General features: G+C 36.4%; 1 protein-coding gene and 1 pseudogene across 6 annotated transcripts in view; both read right to left on the reverse strand.

Annotated features, from left to right (window-relative positions):
- DLG1 (discs large MAGUK scaffold protein 1) overlaps positions 1 to 19,100 on the reverse strand; it is a 322,247-nt gene that overhangs the window by 229,394 nt on the left and 73,753 nt on the right. The gene's annotated exons all lie outside the window — the stretch shown is intronic.
- Positions 5,154 to 6,841, reverse strand: LOC111726287 (annotated as a pseudogene).

A 19,100-nucleotide genomic window follows, 5' to 3' on the forward strand; every position in this document is an offset into this window, starting at 1 on the left:
AAAAAAAAAAAAAAAAAAGAAAGAAAGAAAAGAAAAAAATATTACATTCCAAAACAACAGATTTTCAAATAAAGAAATTAAAGGACTAATAACATATATCACAGTATGTAGTTTGAAATGGATATAAAAGAATAATAAACAATCAACTATTTCTAGTTGCAGCCAGATTATAAGGGCACTGCTATTAGCAAATACGCTACTAGAAACTATTGACCAATATCTGAAAGAATTATATATTTTATATATTTTAATTCATTCACTTTGAGAGAAATCTGTTTGTTTTTTTTAGTACTCCTACCTTCCTATCCAACAGAGAAAGAAAAGAGTTTAATACGACATCCTAAAAGATGGAGGAGATGGCTAGAGTCCCAAAATCACTGAAGAATACTTCTTTTCCTTTGGAGAAACCATTCAGTCAATACAAAGAGATTCCAAAACAGAATAGTGCCCTAAAGATACTAATTCAATGTAAAAGTTTGGCAGCATGGCCAAGAGAAAGTACACTTAAGGAAGATACTTGAGGAAGATTGTACTTCTAACAGTGAAAGGCATTTAACTTTAATTATTGTTAAAAAATATTCTAATCCAATTCAAATGAGCAGTCTGCTATGGTCATTTATTACAGAGTATTTCTCAACATGAAACCTATTTTGAAACAATTCTCATACATATGTTATCTATTAACGCTTAGTAAACTGGTTTCAAGAAAACCTTATATAGTATATATCATGTCCTAAAGATAAAAAGCAACATGCTTCTTATACTTTAGTGTGTACAGACAGGTAGGTTTTTGCAATGTTGAACTTTACTTCTGAAGGTTAGAGTAAAGAAGTTACAACAGGAAAGGACTAAAGCATAACAGGAAGCAATTACCCAATAAAATTGTGTTTCAATCTTTATACTGCTGTTTTACCAACTAGGTGTGTGAAAAAGAAGCCTCGATTAGGTTTTTCTGCTTTATTTCAGCTAAATGTACGTATCACTTGATTAGTGGTATCTATTAGCATCAGATTATCAGATTAGCAATTATTAGATCAGATTTCAATAAAAATACTGCACTTATACATTAAGTCAGACACTGCTTTGGCCTATAGTACAACTGGTTTTCCCTTGTTTTTCTCTATTACAGAGGCTATAAAAGTTAACTACAGTATAGTTATCCTTTGGTATGGATGGGGAACTGGTTCTAGGACCTCTTGCAGATAACATCTCAGATGCCCATGTTCCTGATACAAGATGATTTAGTAGTATTTGCAATTTAATCATCTTGAGATTACTTATAATGCCTAATACAATGTTAATTGTATGTATGCAAATAATTGTTATACTATATTGTTTAGGGAATAATAACAAGAAAAAAAGTCTATGCATGTTCAGTACAGATGCAATTTTTCCCAAATATTTTTGATCCACAGCTGGTTGAATCCATAGTTGTAGAATCCATGGATATGGAGGGCCAACTACACTAGGTTTCCAATTTTTCTTCACTAATAGGAGAGTCCATGTGACACAGTTCTTATCAACAAAATACAAACAGACTCCTACTAGCTTAATAAACAATACCTCTCTCCCCTTCCCACCTCTTCTTCCTATCTTTATGAGTAGAGCTGCAACAGACATGTTGCAAAGGTAAGAGAAAAGGAGAGATGTCAGCAGCTAAACAGCTACATACTTCCAAGCTGATTATAATGAAGAAAAAGATTTAAAGCTACTGTTAGTTTAACATTTCTTATTTGCAAACATAATCATAAGCATGAGTGTACTAAGTGAAGTAAATGGGTCATGTTGTTCAAACCTACACTGTAACACTTTCTTACCCAGGAAAGGGTGGTGGATAGCTGGGGTAATATAAGACAGTACTTCTCCAACTTTTTCACTTGATGTATTTCAACAGCAAAACAAAAATCATTACTTTAAAAATATGAAGAGACATAGGAAGGAGTCATGATACATGAACAATATTTCTTGGAAGTCTCATCTTTTATCTTATACAAATTCCACATATACAATTATATAATTCTCCACAATTTACACTTAAATGCTATACTTCAACTTTCAATATGAAGATAAAATTTAAAGTCTTTTCCTTATTTAAAAATATGTTCACGAAATTAAAAATAGGATGACTAGAGAGTACCATAGACACACCATATTTGTCCCTGAAGCTACTTGTATCCCAGGCCAAGAATCACAGCTGAGAGAGAACAGTACCTTTTCTAATAACATAGAATCACCAAAGTTTAACACCTTAGACTCTATTCCTGTGGACAGAATACATTCACAAAATCAGTCCTGACCTTTTTCTGGGTGTGTTGCCTTCACCTCTGGGATTCTACCAATTCAATTATTGTCGCCACCAAACACACTTTTATGCTCTATTACAAAAAGCATTTTAGTAACTTCTCTTAGGACAGTAAAGGCAAGACGTTTCAAGAAGTCCTTACACATATACATATTATGGAAAAACAACAATAAAAAAATCAAGTGGCTTTACAAAAACAAGTTCCTGATCCTTTTTTTTTTTTTTGAGACAGAGCCTCAAGCTGTCCCCCTGGGTGGAGTGCTGTGGCATCACAGCTCACAGGAACCTCCAACTCCTGGGCTCAAGCAAGTCTTCTGCCTCCGCCTCCCAAGTAGCTGGGACTACAGGCGCCTGCCACAACACCTGGCTATTTTTTGGTTGCAGCCATCATTGTTGTTTGGCAGGCCCGCGCGCTGGATTCGAACCTGCCACCTTAGGTGTATGTGGCTGGCACCTTAGCCACTTGAGCCACAGGCGCCGAGCCCAAGTTCCTGATCTTAACACAGCTAATTTCTTCCTAGGGATCTTAGGCTCTGTTCTTACTGTACTTTACCATTTTGAAATAGCTATTTCTATACTAAAGAGTTGGCAAATCCTCAGGGGCACTATGAGTTTGCTAATTTCTGTTAACATCCATCCTCAAAGAACTGCTACCTAGACAGTTCTGTAGTCTCTAGATTAAGAATCTGAGTACCCCTCTGCATTCTCCTTTCATTCCTCAAGATCCTTTCTCTGAGTTAGAATACTAGACAGATAAACAGCCCTTTTCCAAAGGGACTGACCTCTAAAATTAACTCATCTTTTGGCAATACTGCTTCATCTATACACACATGTGTACCCACAAACTCTTCCATATGGAAACTTGAAGATTCTATAGTAAATAGACTGTTTCCTCATTAGAAACTATTACTATAACTCTTTTGGATAAATACTATGCATCTCAGAAGGAACAGAGGTAAGCTCTACAGAAATCTGGCTTTCTAAAAAAAAGATTTCATTTCCAACAAACAAGGTGACTAGATAGAACCCACCACCAACACACCATATTTACAAGGTAAAAGTTTATAGCCCTAAATAAAAATACGTTTATAAATATGAATTATAATTTACGTAGGAAGATTACTTGCTGTTTATCTATAAAGAAGCAAATAGTTAATACCTGATTTTATTAAAAGCACTAGTGATATTAGAAAATAAATCCTCTGAACATGTATGACATTGATACTAGCTTATACACTGGAAAGAAAGATTTATTTATCCTTATTGTTTCAAGCTATTTCTGTTTAAAGCAGAAGTTGTGGGATAATTCTGGAATGATCCTCCCTCCCCCAACCAAACTTTGATCATATATAAAAATTTTAATTTACTTGTCAATTTCACCACAAAGCTTTGCATAATGAATTCTGCACATAACAAAATACGTTAATGAAAAATGTAACTAGGATGCTATAGTCTTAGAAAATATATATATAGTCTTTCAGCAATACCATCTGCCATAAAATTCAAAACTTTTGGAAAACAATCTTTAAAAATCCTTCCCACAAAAGGTAAAGCCCCCAAATAACCCATATTCTTTTTATTTTCCTAATTAAATTTCCAATGATTTCCTAAATTGCCAAAGTATAACTTAGATACTCTTTTTAACTCTTTTTCATTACCAAGTGTGAACATGCGCAGGAAGACATTTTCAATAAAATACTTTCTTCATAATGGGTGGAGGGTGGGGGATTGGAGGGATCACTTCTGAGGTTTATCTTACAAGGGTACAAGTGAATCTTTCTAAGAGTAGAATGTGAACGTTTTAGAACAATAACTAAGAAAATGACATGAAGGCTATGTTAACCAGTTTGATGGAAGTATTTCGGATTGTGTGTGACAACCCCACACTGTACCCCAGAAGTGCATTAATGTACATAGTTACCATTCAATTAAAAAAAAATACTTTCTTCGTTTTTCCACTAGGGGGCCACCAAGAACCTTAAGTGGCATATTGTAACCAACTGTCACACCATCCTACAGGGGTTTGAGGAAATCGGGGCTAGGAGAGGAATTCAAAGTTCTCAAAGACCATTTGACTAATTATAAAGAATGGTATACTAATTCTTAAAACTGACTCTATAATAAGATGGTATTTTTAAACCCTCTTACACACCACCTAAGATGTTTAATTTGTTTAAACATAAGGAAAAAAAATTACAATGATTAATGTTACAAAAATATTGTTTCAAAAATTTAAAACCCTTTTTCTAAAACATCTTGTGATACACACTTCATGAAAAAACGGCTTAACACTCGGGAAAACAAAAACGTAGCTTGAGCTATTTAAACAACACATAAAAATTTTATACAGGCTCATAGTTTAATGACCCATATGAATGTTAAAACAAATTTGTTAAAAATCTGTTTTGATGAGCAACATATTTTTTCTTGCACAAACAGTTCCATTTTATATTTCAGAAAATTTCTGAAAAGTGAACACTTAAGTGAAGGAAAAAAATTTGGGGATGATCAGAAAAGCTAAGTATTCTTTAATAAAGGGATTTTTAAAAACTTAGTCTATTGTAATTTAGTCAACAATGGGACATTTCAACCCCAAAAAGTATAAGAAAAGGTTTGATTCAAAATAGTACTTTGGAATAAGCATTTTCCCCATTCTATATTTATTAGGGAGCTCTCCTCCTGCTTCTGACTGGTTTTAAATCATATATTATTTCTGATTACAGAAATCAGGTTAAAATACATCACTTCTTTATGCAATTTAATATTTTATATAAAATAGCCATTTATCTTGAAAGCAAACTTTACATTTTCTTTTTTTTTTTTTTTGATTCTAATAATTTTATTCTGTTCACTCCCTTTCCCTAACACAACTTTAAACTGTTAGGTATGTGCTGCAGTTGTCTTCACCACACGTCTCTTGCAGTTTTCCAAGTGACATCGAGGCCAACACTACTTTCACCAGCGCTGCAGCTTCAAATGCCTGAAACTCCAGCTATAGCACAGGATGAAGTACCCCATGAAGAGCATCATGATGCTGCCGACTCCGCTCTTCCTGATGGTGGTGCTGCACCTCAAGCCAGCCTTTTTGTACAGCTTCCAAAAGCCTCCTTAGAGAGAAGTTGGAGATTGTAAACCAGGTTGGGGATTCCACACTCCTTATATCAGCTGAAGTTCTGTCCAACAAAGGAACTTGTGTTTTCCTCTCCTGGGGACTGATGAGCTGTGGCTTCTGGGCTACTTCATGCCAATACTGAGGCTTCTTTGACAACACCCCTAGTCCAAGATAACCAGGATAGAGTTCTGGAAACCACTCCAGCCCCATGGAGCTGGGCATCCTTCTATTAGCAGTTGCAACATGATTGAGGAAGGGGCTCTTAGATGTGTGATGCAGGGCTGAATGGAAAGGTTGTTGGTATCCAACGTGCAATTTGTGAAGCTGACAGCCAGATTTGGGCTCCAGAGAAACTGGCTCCTTCTTCTCCATTAAGGCCTTTGTATCGGGTACTCGATTATGACCCTGGCTTCTGCTTTTTCTTCTTGAATAAACTGTGTAGCCAGAGAGGCAAGATTTTTTGACTACTTGCCTGTGACACAGAAAAAATTCATTGTAAGTTGTCTCCCTTGGAATGTACAAATTTAAATGTCCTCCATCTTCAGATTCCTCCTCTGTGGCTGAATCGTAGGTTTTGAAATTCCAGAGCCATTGCTGATGGCAGTCCATTTCTGCCTTTCTGTCTCAGACACACTTTTCTCTGCATTTCCGTTCCTCCCACACATCTCTGCTCCAAGGCTAAGTCCTTTTTCTTGGTTCTCCATGACTCGGATTTTACCCAATGAGCTAATTTTAAGGCTTAAAATTAGTGATTCTATGTCCTTTTCCCAAGTCTCAGTGTCTTTAACATCAGTAGAGGCTCCTGAGAGGTGATCCCCACCTTTGGAATCTCTTTCATTGCTCAATGATGTTCTTATTCTTTTAACTTCATCACTCAGATTCTTTGGAGAACTGTAATTGTCACCAATAGGCACATCTAGTAATTTTACTAGAAGCTCCTATCTTTGGGGATTAATTTTGTCCAATTTTAGATCAGAAGTGGTTTGTACATTATTAGGTATGGCTGAGGAATATTTTCTTTCTTGATTTGACAAAGAAAGTTCCATTGAATCAACCAGGAAAGATGTTTCAGCTTCTGAAGGATTACATCTGCTTTCCCCTGATTTAGACAAATCTCTGGCAACTTCTCTCTTAGGAGAGGTGTTCCCTGGTACATAAAACTGACCCTTGGTTTCTCCTTGGAAAGTAGTCATTGGTTCAGACTTTTTTAACATTTTGGAGGAGAGCTGAATTTGATTCTTGATGTCTTTAAGCTGCCTCTGTAGTATCCAAACCAACAGCTGGTAGTGGGAAGGACTGAATTGTCTGTTCTGGTTTGTCCATTATCAATTTAGAATTTCTTTTCTCACTTTCTGTCTCTAATTCCATCCATTTGGGTTTCATTAAATCTTTGATTGGCCCTTTCAATTTTTTAGCACATAGGAGTGTACCTGGGTTGGACTCATAAGCCCAGGGGTCCTAAAACTTTTTAAACAGGGGGCTAGTTCACTGTCCCTCAGACCACTAGAGGGCCAGACTGTGGGCCTCGGGACAAGTCAGCTGCTAAGCAGGACAGGCAGCAGTGGCAAAAACAGCCAGTGGGCTGGATAAATGTCCTCAGCGGGCCGCATGTGGCCTGCAGGCCATAGTTTGAGGATGCCTGCATAAGCTTTCCTATCAGCAGGTATGGTTGGTCCTGCCATCTTACAGTATGGCAAGTGGGATTTTAATCATTTAAACAGCTTCTTACAATAAGGACACAATTCCATTCTGGGTGGAGTATCACTCATCTTCTTCCCAAGCTCTTCTAGGATATTAATTTTGCAGTTGTTTTTCTTGGATCCCCATGCTTCCCAATCATGGTTCCTGAGTTTGGCAGAATGAACTTCAATGTCGGCCTTGGAGAACCAGAAAGGCCAGGAAGCCCCTCATTTATTTTCTTTATATAGAACACATCACTATAATAACAACCATTCTTTCACTTACAGGGGATAATAGTATGCTTCTTTTATTGTTTGTTTCAAAGCTTTTATTCCTCTACACAATCTAAATATTGACTCAATTTAGTAATAAAATCACAAAGCCTATGGCCTTAGTTTGAATATTAAATCTGCCACCAACAATTTCTCTAAACTAAATGATGTTAAAAGGGATTTCCAATCCCACATATCAATAGTGTTTCTTACGTATTTACTTTTTCCACAGAAGCAAAACATAAAAACCAAGTCAATGATTAATCTTCATTAACAAAAAATGGCATTTTACATGCAGCTTTCATAAAAATCAGATCCTTTTCCATTATTCTAACTGTCCATAGACCCACTGTTTATCTATGTCAGACACAAAGGACAGGGAATTTTATTACATGGATTAAAGTCAATCAAATCATCTAATCTGAATCATAATTATTTCTTTGCTGAGATACTATAAAATTTAAAACCAAGCTTTTTAAGGAAGTTTTATTCAAACTCACCTCACATCCAAACATTAAGGATATTGGGCTGTTGGCACATGCTACTTTACAGTGGCCTAACATCAGGGAAAAGCAATCCAAGTTTTTGATGCTAGGAGACATTTTTCAGACCCTGAGCACTTCAATCGATCCAAGACTGGAAAATTCCAGAAAAATGCCTTGGTAAATGTTGCTTGCTGACTGTCTTGAATATTTAATCTAGATACAAAGCACTTTTTATAAAAAAAAAATTAATATTAAAATGTTGCAGTCTTCGGATGTTTCCACCACCACAGCACGTATCGGGTCATCACACTATGATTAGAATTAAGATGCTGTTTCTCTTTCCTATATAAAACTGCTTCAATACAATTATAATCAAATTCCCAGAATGAAAGTACTCACTCAGCACCACTTTGTTAGGGCCCCAAACCTTGCTAATATCCTTAAAAAATTTAATTCAGCATCAGATTCACCATAGGAGCTCCACCTACTGCAGTATATGCACTGCTATCCTCTTCCATAAGAATAAGATACAACTCAAGCAGAGCCACTATGTTCAAATATATGCTGGCTGCTTTGGAGAAGGGGCAAGATGTTGCAGCAAGGGACTCATTACGTGGTTCAACAAGAGATAAGCCCAGAGCTTGCTGTACAAGATGTTTTCTTACTATACCACTAAACATTCTATTTTGATTTATAATATAGTTTTAATGATAAAAAAAAGTATCTCAATCCCTTATATTTTATAGTTTGATTGCTTTCTCTGTCTAAACAACAATAAAAAAAATCACTTATCTGGGAAAATTAAGCAGAATAACAAAATTAAACTTGGACAATGAAAACGTTCAATGACATAAAAATATTTTGTGATACATCAGAATTACTTAAAATCTGGAGAATGTTACGTAACTGATAAAAGTAAAAAATTAAACAATTCATGGATACATCACTAACTTCCAACTTATAATCTTAACTAATAATCTTCCAAAGATTATTTTCTGTGCTGTGGCTTTTTAAGAAAAGTTATCATTACCTAAGTATATCTAAAGTAACAAAACACTACAGAAAAGTCATTTTTAGAATATTTGTTATTTAAAAGCTTACACACAAATATTATGGCAACCTCATAGGGTAACTGCCAATGAAGAGTATCAAATTTCACAAAACTAAAATCATATGCTCAAATACTTGTCAAGTAAAACATTTTATGGAAAGGTATACTATACTTTATCAGAAAAACAGATTTGGAGGGTACAGTACACTTTTGTTACGTAGATATGTTGCATAGTGGTGAAGTTTGCTTTCTGTGTAACCAATACCAGGATAGTGTACATTGTACTCATCAGGTAATTTCTCATCCTCATCTTGTTCCTTCATTTTGGTTTGTCTATTACTCTCCATGGTCATATAGACACATTATTTAGTTTCTACTTAAAAGTGAGAACAAGGTATTTGACTTTGTGTTTCTGAGTTATTTAAAATAATGGCTCCCAGGTTCCATTCATATGTTGTTAAGTATGATTTCATACTTTTTTTAATGACTGAGTAGTATTCCATGGTATACATAATAGAACCTATGTAAGGCAATCACCCAAGGGACTGTACAAACTGGTCAACACATGGAGATATAAGAGTTCCATAAAAAAATGAATAAAAATGAAAAAACACATGGAGATGGTCAACATAAAGAACCAGGCCTACTACACTGATACATATATGTGGTACATGTCTGGTCTATAAAAATTAAGAGTCAACTTAAGGAGGCAGTCAATGGAGAGAGGTGAGCAACTATGGAGTTTCTATATTTTCTTTATCCAATTATCCATTGATGGGACACTGAGGTTGATTTCATATTTTGCTACTGTGAATAGGACTCTGAAAAAAATACATGGGCAGTTAGTTTTTGGATATAATGATTCCCTTTGGGTCCCAAAAGAACTTGGGATTTAAAGGATTAAAAGGAATTAAAAGGATTTGTTCTGTAAAATTTGGATTCAGTTAAAAAGCCATACTTAAAGATCTAGAAAGCCACATGTGGCCGTAAGGATGAAAATTCCTTATCCTTGCTTTGGGTACTCAGTAGTGCCACTGCTAGATTGAATGGTAGCTCTATTTATTAGTGCTCTGAGAAATCTCCAAACTATTTTCCATAGAGGTTGTACTAATTTATATTCTGAAAAATAGTGATAAAGCACTGTTTCTCCATATCCTCATCAAATCTACTTCTTTTAGTTTTTAACACTAGCCATCTTCATTGGTGTTAAGATGATATCCCATTGTGGTTTTAATTTATATTTCTCTGATAATTAGTGAAGTTGAGCACTTTTTCAACTGTTGGCCATTTGCACAAGGTCTGCTAATTAAGTTCACAAATCGTCCTTTAAAAAGTGTTACGTACCTTATTGCTGAATACTAGAATAGTCAAAGTACCCCCTTTTGGGAAGATATGCACTGATGGCAGCACCTAGTCCACCCCTCAATACAATTTTGGAACTCTTTTTTCTGGAACGGCTATCAGAGCTGTCATCATATTATGCCTGATGTCTTCAAAATGTCTTCCTTTCAATGTTTCCTCTATGGGGGGGGGGCGGTAATAAGAAGTCATTGGGGGCCAGAGCAGATGAGTAGGGATGCTTGAATACAGTTATTTACTGACTAAAAACTCCCTCACAGCTGTGCCATGAAAGCTGGTACAGTATTGTGATCAAAGAGCCATGAGTTGTTGGCCAAAATTTTAAGTTAAAATTGTCCTATTTATCTATCAGTTTACTTGGTCTGCTATGCTTCTCACAGTAAGTTAATAACTGTGACACACAGTTCGATGGATTTTTGCAATGATTTTGTCAGTTCTGCATTACTGGCCATCCTGACCTCTCTTCCTCAGTGATGCTTTCTCTCCCCTCAGAAAAATGTTTAATCCTTTCCAATCCCAATGTTGGACCTTGTCCAATGTAATGATTTTAACATTCTGTTCTGATGTTAGAAAACATTCAGCATGCTCTTTTGGTTGTGTTTATTTGCCTGTTCTGCTGTGGGAGCCTGTCTGATGCATTTTATCATGTAGTATGGACTCTAGCCAACAGAGCATGTTCCCAGTCCACCCCTTCCGTTTTTTTTGTTTTGCGGCAAACAGGTGATCGTGTGTTGTATTTACATTGTTGTGCTTCTAGAAAAATAGCCCACCTAAAATAAACAAGAGCTGGGGAGTATGTGGTGGTAGAAAAATGGGATTGGAAAAGGCTTAATTCATTTGTACACTGCAATTTTCTCCATGGCATTATCTCCATAAACTTGGACTAACATGTCCCTGATTTCACTTCTACTCTTGCCAAGTTTAACAAGAAATTTATGAATGTTTGTTCATTGCTCTAACTCAAGCTCCAACATTCTCATGACAGCACACAAAAACACACAGTAATGAAAGCCACTCAGCAAGACAACACAATATGCCAACATGAACACAACTATGAGATACTGTTATACCAAGATTTTAAAACCTTACCAAGTTGTTTATACAGTGCTATCAATGTCAGTGTGCAGGGGCAAGTTCATAAAGTTGTCAGACTTCATACATCTTTTGAAAAATGCCTCTTCATTTTCTTTGCCCATTTTTTAACGACTTTTTTCTTGTTGAGCACTTTGAGTTCCCTGTAGATTCTGAGTATGAGCCCTGTGTAAGATGCATAGTTTGCAAATATTTTTTCTACTCTATAGGTTGTCTATTTACTCTGTTGATTATTTCTTTTGCTGTGCATAGCTTTTTAGCTTAAGTCCCATTTGTCTACTTTTGTTTCTGTCATATTTGCTTCTAAGGTCTTAGTTATAAACTCTTTTCTGAGGTCAATGTTCATTAAGTTTTTCCTAGGTTTTTTTTTTTTTTTTGAACTTTTATAGTTTCAGGTCTCATATTCAAGTTCTTAATCTGCCTTAAGTTAACTTTTGGACATGGTGAGAGGTAGGATCCACTTTCATTCTGCTGCATATGGCTACCCAATTTCCAAACTAGTCACATAAGGAACATAATAAAAACCATATACAACAAACTCAAAGCCTCATAACAAACAGGGAAAAGTTAAAAGCATCCCACCTAAAAACTAGAAGTCAAGGACCCCTCTTTCACAACTCCAATTCAACACAGTACTAGAAGTCCTAAACAAAACAATCAGGCAGGAGAAAAAAAAAAAGGGCATACAAATTAGAGAACAGTCAAGGTCAACCAAATTATCTCTGTTGATATGATCTTAGACCAAGAAAACCTTTAAGACTCCTTCAAAAGACTTTGAGATTTGATAAATGAATTTATGGTTTCAGGATACAAAATCAATATGCAAAAACCAGTGGCATTTCTATAAACCAATAGCGACAAATCAAATCAAGAACCCAAGCTCGGCTCGGCGCCTGTGGCTCAAGCGGCTAAGGCGCCAGCCACATACACCTAAGGTGGCGGGTTCGAATCCCCAGCCCGGGCCCGCCAAACAACAATGATGGCTGCAACCAAAAAATGGCCGGGCGTTGTGGCGGGCGCCTGTGGTCCCAGCTACTTGGGAGGCTGAGGCAGGAGACTCGCTTGAGCCCAGGAGTTGGAGGTTGCTGTGAGCGTGATGCCATGGCTCTCTACCCAGGGGGATAGCTTGAGGCTCCGTCTCAAAAAAAAAAAAAAAAAAAAGAACCCAAGCTCATTTACAATAGCTATAAAAAATATAAAATACCTAGGAATACATTTAACAAAGAATTTAAAGATCTCTATAAGGAATATTATAAAACATTGATGAAAGAAATTGTAGATAACACAAAGAAATGCGAAAACATCCCATGCTCATGAATTTTAAGAATATAATTATAAAATTAATATTCTACCCAAAGCAATCTACAGATTCAGGCAATCCGTTTTCAAAACAATAATGTCATTTTTCACAGAATTAGACACAACCAAAAAAGAACATAAGCAGCTAAAGCAATTTAAAAAAAAAGTTGAAAAAACATTACCTGACTTCAAATTATAATATACAAGGCTATAGTAACCAGAACAGCAAAGTACTGGTCAAAAAACAGACACATAGATCAATAGAACAGAATACAGAACCCAGAAATAAGCCATATAGTCAACAAATTTCTTTACCTATATCACATTAACAGCAGACTACATAATTCAATATAGTGGAAAACTTAGATAAGACTGTTTAGTATGAACTTTTTCAATTATATATTAACTACAGTTACAAAAATGCAGTTATTAAATTATCATCACAAAACAAGAAACTAACAATCTTTTCTTACTAAGACCATGAGAAGATAAACTTATAAATGAGCAGCCTTTAAATGAGCAGAGTTGTGTATTTTTTTTACAATCCCTAGATGATTTAGACAAGACACTGCCCCTATTCCACTTACTTTAAAAACATTAAGATAGATTCATCATATTTGAGTTCTATACCAAGGACAGTAATAGGGTCTTTTATATAAACAACTGTAATTCCTACAGAGCAGTGTATTTATGATAGACCAAAAGAGGTGTCTTCTATCTAAAGACCAAAACTTTAAGTCTTAACAAATAGCTGAATTTAACTTTCATATTTGCCAAAATAAGACTAAACAATAGTAAAACATGCTAACATATGACACAATTTTCCAGGACCCATCCAATTGCTTCACATAAGTTATTTAATCATAATGATGAGTAAATAAGTTACAGCATATTAGTTGACAAAGCACCTGAATTTCCATGATGACAGCTCAAACATGAAAAATAATGAATATTCACTGATAATTTCAACATCAGAAACTATCCCCAAAAGAAGCTTCTAATAATTTTTTTTTCTATTGTTTGGGATTCAATGAGGGTACAAAGAATTAGATTATATTGATTGCATTTGTTAGGGAAATTCCCTCTTATGATTTTGACTCACCCCCAGAGATGTGTCATACACCTAAACCTCCCAATCCCCTCTCTCCTCCCCTCTCCCTCCTTCCACTACACCAAACAATACATTAAGTCATCTGCTGCCTTCATATTAAAATTGAGTACAGTGAATTCTTTTTTTTTTTTTTTTTTTGAGACGGAGCCTCAAGCTATCCCCCTGGGTAGAGTACCATGGCATTACAGCTCACAGCAACCTCTAACTCCTGGACTCAAGCGAGTCTCCTGCCTCCGCTCCCAAGTAGCTGGGACCACAGGCGCCCGCCACAACGCCCTGCCATTTTTTGGTTGCAGCCATCATTGTTGTTTGGCGGGCCCGGGCTGGGGATTCGAACCCGCCACCTTAGGTGTATGTGGCTGGCGCCTTAGCCGCTTGAGCCACAGGCACCGAGCCAGAGTACAGTGAATTCTTGCTTCTGCATTCTTGTTTCACCTCCATCCAGGTTGGTATTCCATGGTACACATATACACAGCTTGTTAATCCATTACTGGATTGGTAGGTATTTAGGGTGTTTCCACATTTTGATAATTGTAAATTGGGCCACAATAAACAGTCTAGGGCAAATGTCCTTATGATAAAAGGATTCTTTTTTCTTCTGGGTAGATGCCCAGTAATGGGATTGCAGGATGAAATGGAAGGTCTAATTTGAGTTCTTCAAGGATCCTCCATACTTCCTTCCAAAAAGGTTACACTAGATTGCAATCCCACCAGCAGTGTAAAAGGGTTCCCTTCTCTCCACATTCACACCAACATCTGCAGCTTTGAGACTTTGTGATGTGGGCCATTCTCACTGGGGTTCAGTGATATCTCAGGGTAGTTTTGATTTGCATTTCTCTGATGACTAGGGACGATGAGTACTTTTTCATATGTTTGTTAGCTATTCATCTGTCTTCTTTAGAGAAGCTTCTATTCATGTCTCTTGCCCAGTTATATATGGGATTATTGGATCTTTTTTGTTGATTAATTTGAATTCTCTGTAGATCCTAGTTATCAAGCTTTTGTTCAATTCATAATATGCAAATGCCTTTTCCCATTCTGAAGGTTGTCTGTTTGCTTTGGTTGTTGTTTCCTTAGCTGTACAGATGATATACCCTTTAATTAAGTCCCATTTGTTTATTTCTGTTGTTGTTGCAATTGCCACGGAAGTCTTCTTCATAAAATCTTTCCCCAGGCCGATATCTTGAAGTATTTTCCCACACTTTCTTCGAGGATTTTAATTGTTTCATGCTATAAATCTGTTATCCACCTTGAATAAATTTGTCTAAGTGGTGAGAGATGTGGATCCAATTTCAGTTCTCACGTGCGATTATCCAGTTCTCCCAGCACCATTTATAGAACAGAGGTTATTTTCCCCAGTGTATTTCCTTGTTTGGTTTATTCTATTTGGTTCCAAATGTCAATGTCTCTATTTCTGTGCCAATACCATACTATTTTGATCACTATGGCCTGCAGTATAGCTGAAAGTCTGGTAGGTCAATGCCCTGGCTTTCTTTTTATTATTAAGAATTGCCTTAGCTACTCTGTTTCCCAGAAAATAAGACACTGTCTTATATTTATTTTTTCTCAAGTAGACACATTACAGCTTATTTTCAGAGTATGTCTTATTTTTATTAAGTATAATGCAACAATCTACATTTATTCAAATACAGTTAAGTCATCTTCTTCTGGAACCTGACAGGGGGAGCCAACCTTGTTGGTGGGGCTGGCACTACAGATGTGTGAACTCCTTTTCCCTAGCCATTCTCACATGTGCAATAGGATGCCTGCCACCGCAGTTACCACCCGTACAACCGTGCAACTGCGAAGGAGTCGGAGAAAAGAGCTGTGGCAGATAAAAGGTATTCCAGTCTTCCTTACTACTGCATGCTGAAATGCATGACATGGCTATGCAGATACGCTGCATAGCCACACCTATCACTAGGTCTTGTTATGGGGATAGGGCTTATATTTAACAAATGCATAGAAATCCTGCTAGGGCTTATATTTTGGGTAGGTCTTATTTTCGGGGAAACACAATATATGGTGTTTTTTCTGCTTCCCTACAAAACAAAGAATTATTTTTTTCCAAATCTTAAAAGTATGATGATGGAATTTTAATGCATATTGCATTGAATCTGTACATTGCTATGGGTAGTATAGACATTTTCACAATGTTGACTCTTCCCAGCCATAAGCATAGTTATGTTCTTTCATTTGTTAATATCTTCTGTTACTTGTTAGGGTTTTGTAATTTTCTTTCTAGAGGTATTTCACCACTTTTGTTAGGTATATGCCTAGTTATTTCAATTTTTTGAAGCTACTGTGAAGGGAACTGTGGCCCTTATTGGCTTCTCATGTTGGCTATTACTGGCAAATACAAAGGCTATTGATTTGTGGACACTGATTTTATATACCCTGAGACATTGCTGTATTTTTTTGATCACTTCGAGGAGTCTTGTGGTTGAGTTTTTTGGATTCTCTAAGTATACGATCATTTCATCATCAAAGAGCAAGAGTTTGACTTCCTCTACCCCAATTTAGATGCCCTTTATTTCCTTCTCTTGACTGATTGCATTGCCTAGAACTTCCAGCACTATGTTGAATAGTAGTGGCAATAGAGGACAACCTTGTCTGGTTCCAGTTCTAAGTGGAAAAGTATTCAGTTTTACTCCATTCTGTATAAAATTAGCTGTAGGTTTGTCACAGAAGGCTTCAATCAGATTAAGAAATGTGCCACCTATGCCTAAACTATGAAGTGTTCTAATTAGAAAAGAATGCTGAATTTTATCAAATGGTTTTCCTACATCCGTAAGGTCTTTGTTTTTGCTTCTGCTAATATGGTGAATTACGTTTCTGGACTTGCACATGTTACCCCAGGCTTGTATTCATGATATAAAACCTACTTCATTATGATGATTTTTTAAATGTGTAGCTATAATCTACTGGCCTAGGATTTTACTGAGAATTTGCAAATCTATATTTATTACAAAATTTGCACATCAATATATATTAGAATTTGTAATTCTAATTTCTAACTTAATTAAGAATTAGAATTTATAATTCTAATTTCTACTTTCTTTCTTAACTTTGGTTAGTAGCTTTGAATCCACTTCTGTCTGAGAATAAGATTGTCACCCCTCCTTTCTTCTGAAATTGTACATCTATATTTATTAAAAATAGAAAAATTCCACAGTGTGGTCTTGCCAATACTTTCTTCCTAGGACCAAAGGTAGATGGGTTCCCTAAACCATGATCTCTTGGTTTCCTTGAGCCAGACTACTGCCATGACCTCCCTGCTTGACCACAGCTGTGCCACCCCAGCTCTTAGCAAAAAAAGAATGAAAAGAATAACAACAATAAAATGGGGATAACGGAAATTAAAAATAGTTTTATCAAATAAAGAAAGAGAGGGAAGAGGAAAAAAGAAGATCAAAAAAAAAAGGACAGGATATCTTAGCTGTTGCATGAGTGATTTATGTGGGAAAGATGAGAAAAGTAGAAAAGTCTCTATCAAAAGAAAGACTGGAGAGGAGTGAAACAGAGAGAGAAAATAAATGAGGGCACAATACCATAACCAAAAATGACAGAGTCCTTGCTCTTGGTGAAAGTATAAATGGAAGTTAAGAACAGAACCAACCAAACAAATTAGCAAAAAACAAAACATATTTAAAAAAAAAAAGTTCTAACAGCCAAAAATAGCAGCACTCAGCAACAAAGAATGAAAAAATACAAAAAAATTTAATATGTAACATTTTGATATATAATATACATTATATGTGTTATAATATATATTATATATTTATTTGTATATATAAATAGAGGAAGGGACTAACTTTAATAGGAATATATGTGTTGCAATATATTGCCAGTACACTAGGCAGCACTGTAGTTTTTTTAGGGGATGGAGAACATAGCTGGCAGCCTCTCTCTACTTTCCAGGCATGGTCCTGCTCCTCAACAAGTTGTCTTCAATGATCACCTGATTGTTTTCTCAGCATTCAGACCCTGGTGGGTTGGGATCATAATGCTCTCGAGAATCCTTCATTGGCAGGTCTCACAATGCCTCCTGGCAAGAGTTCCCAAGGGGTGTGGGAGTCCTTAAACCTGTCCCAAGAATGGAGCCAGGCAGAACAAAAATAGCCGTGCCTCAGGTCCCTGTAAAAGGCCCACCTTTATGACCTTCTCATGACCTTCCCACAATGGCACCCACACACAGACATCCAGAACCTTCCCTGCCTACCACCAAACTGATGGAAAATCCAAACCCTCCGGCACTCAAATCTGTTTAAGTCCGCCCACTCCTCCAAGCTTTCCACTCAACAAGCAGCTTCCCCCAAGAACAGAAAGCTGCAGAAATGCTTTCTCCCAACCTTGATTTGGGGGAGGAGGGGCAGCACACACAGCCATTCCCACGAGCTCCCAAACACTTGCCTAGTGTGTCAGATATCTACTGCTCCAAATCACATACTGTCTCCAGTATATCACCACCTCACTGCACATCCCAAGCTACAACTCTAGGTAAGGTCCCAACGCTGGGTATGGGTTGGTTCTCTTTCTTTTCCCAGTCTACTAGGAGATCTCAGCTGAACCATTCTTCTGGTCTGCCATCTTACTCCACCACCACCCTGCCCCCCAATAATTCTTACAATGAATAAAATGCACTTAGATCACAATGCTGTAAGAGAACCAAATGGTTAACAGAGAGACACTATTTTCTTACATCACACGAGGAATTAATGCTGTGGTTTTGCTAATTCGTTTTATTTTCTTAAATAGCAGAAATACAACAATAAAACTACAACCTATGAATTTGCTATCAATTTTTCTGGCAAAGAGTAGCCCAAGATAATGTGGATTGTCTGTTACAAGTAGGCTTAAAATGTTGACTTAGCAAAGCTAGCATAAAACAGAGTAAATACATTGTGCTATGATTAAGAATACTAAAATACTGCTGTCAAAGAATGCTGAGTAACAAAATTAAAACTAATGTCAAATCAAGTTCTATATTCACTTTGTACAATTTACTTATTTATTTTTTGCATCAAGTATCTTTCTTATTGTGGCAAAATGCACATAACAGAAAATTTACCACTTTTGCCATTTTTTTAAGGTATACTGTTGATGGCAACAAAATGAAAAGCTATTATTTTATGAGAAGGTGGCTATTATTTACTGAGAAGGGCTCAGTATTACTTAGTTTTAAAACTATATACTGCCCAATTCATAATTGCCAGGTCATGGAAGAAGCCCAAGTGCCCATCGATCCATGAATGGATCAGCAAACTGTGGTATATGTATACCATGGAATACTATGCAGCCATTAAGAAGGATGGAGACTTTACATCCTTCATGTTC

The sequence above is a fragment of the Otolemur garnettii genome, unplaced genomic scaffold (genome assembly GCF_000181295.1).
Source record: "Otolemur garnettii isolate 467f Iridium unplaced genomic scaffold, OtoGar3 scaffold00060, whole genome shotgun sequence".
In the NCBI taxonomy this organism is placed as follows: Eukaryota; Metazoa; Chordata; class Mammalia; order Primates; family Galagidae; genus Otolemur; species Otolemur garnettii.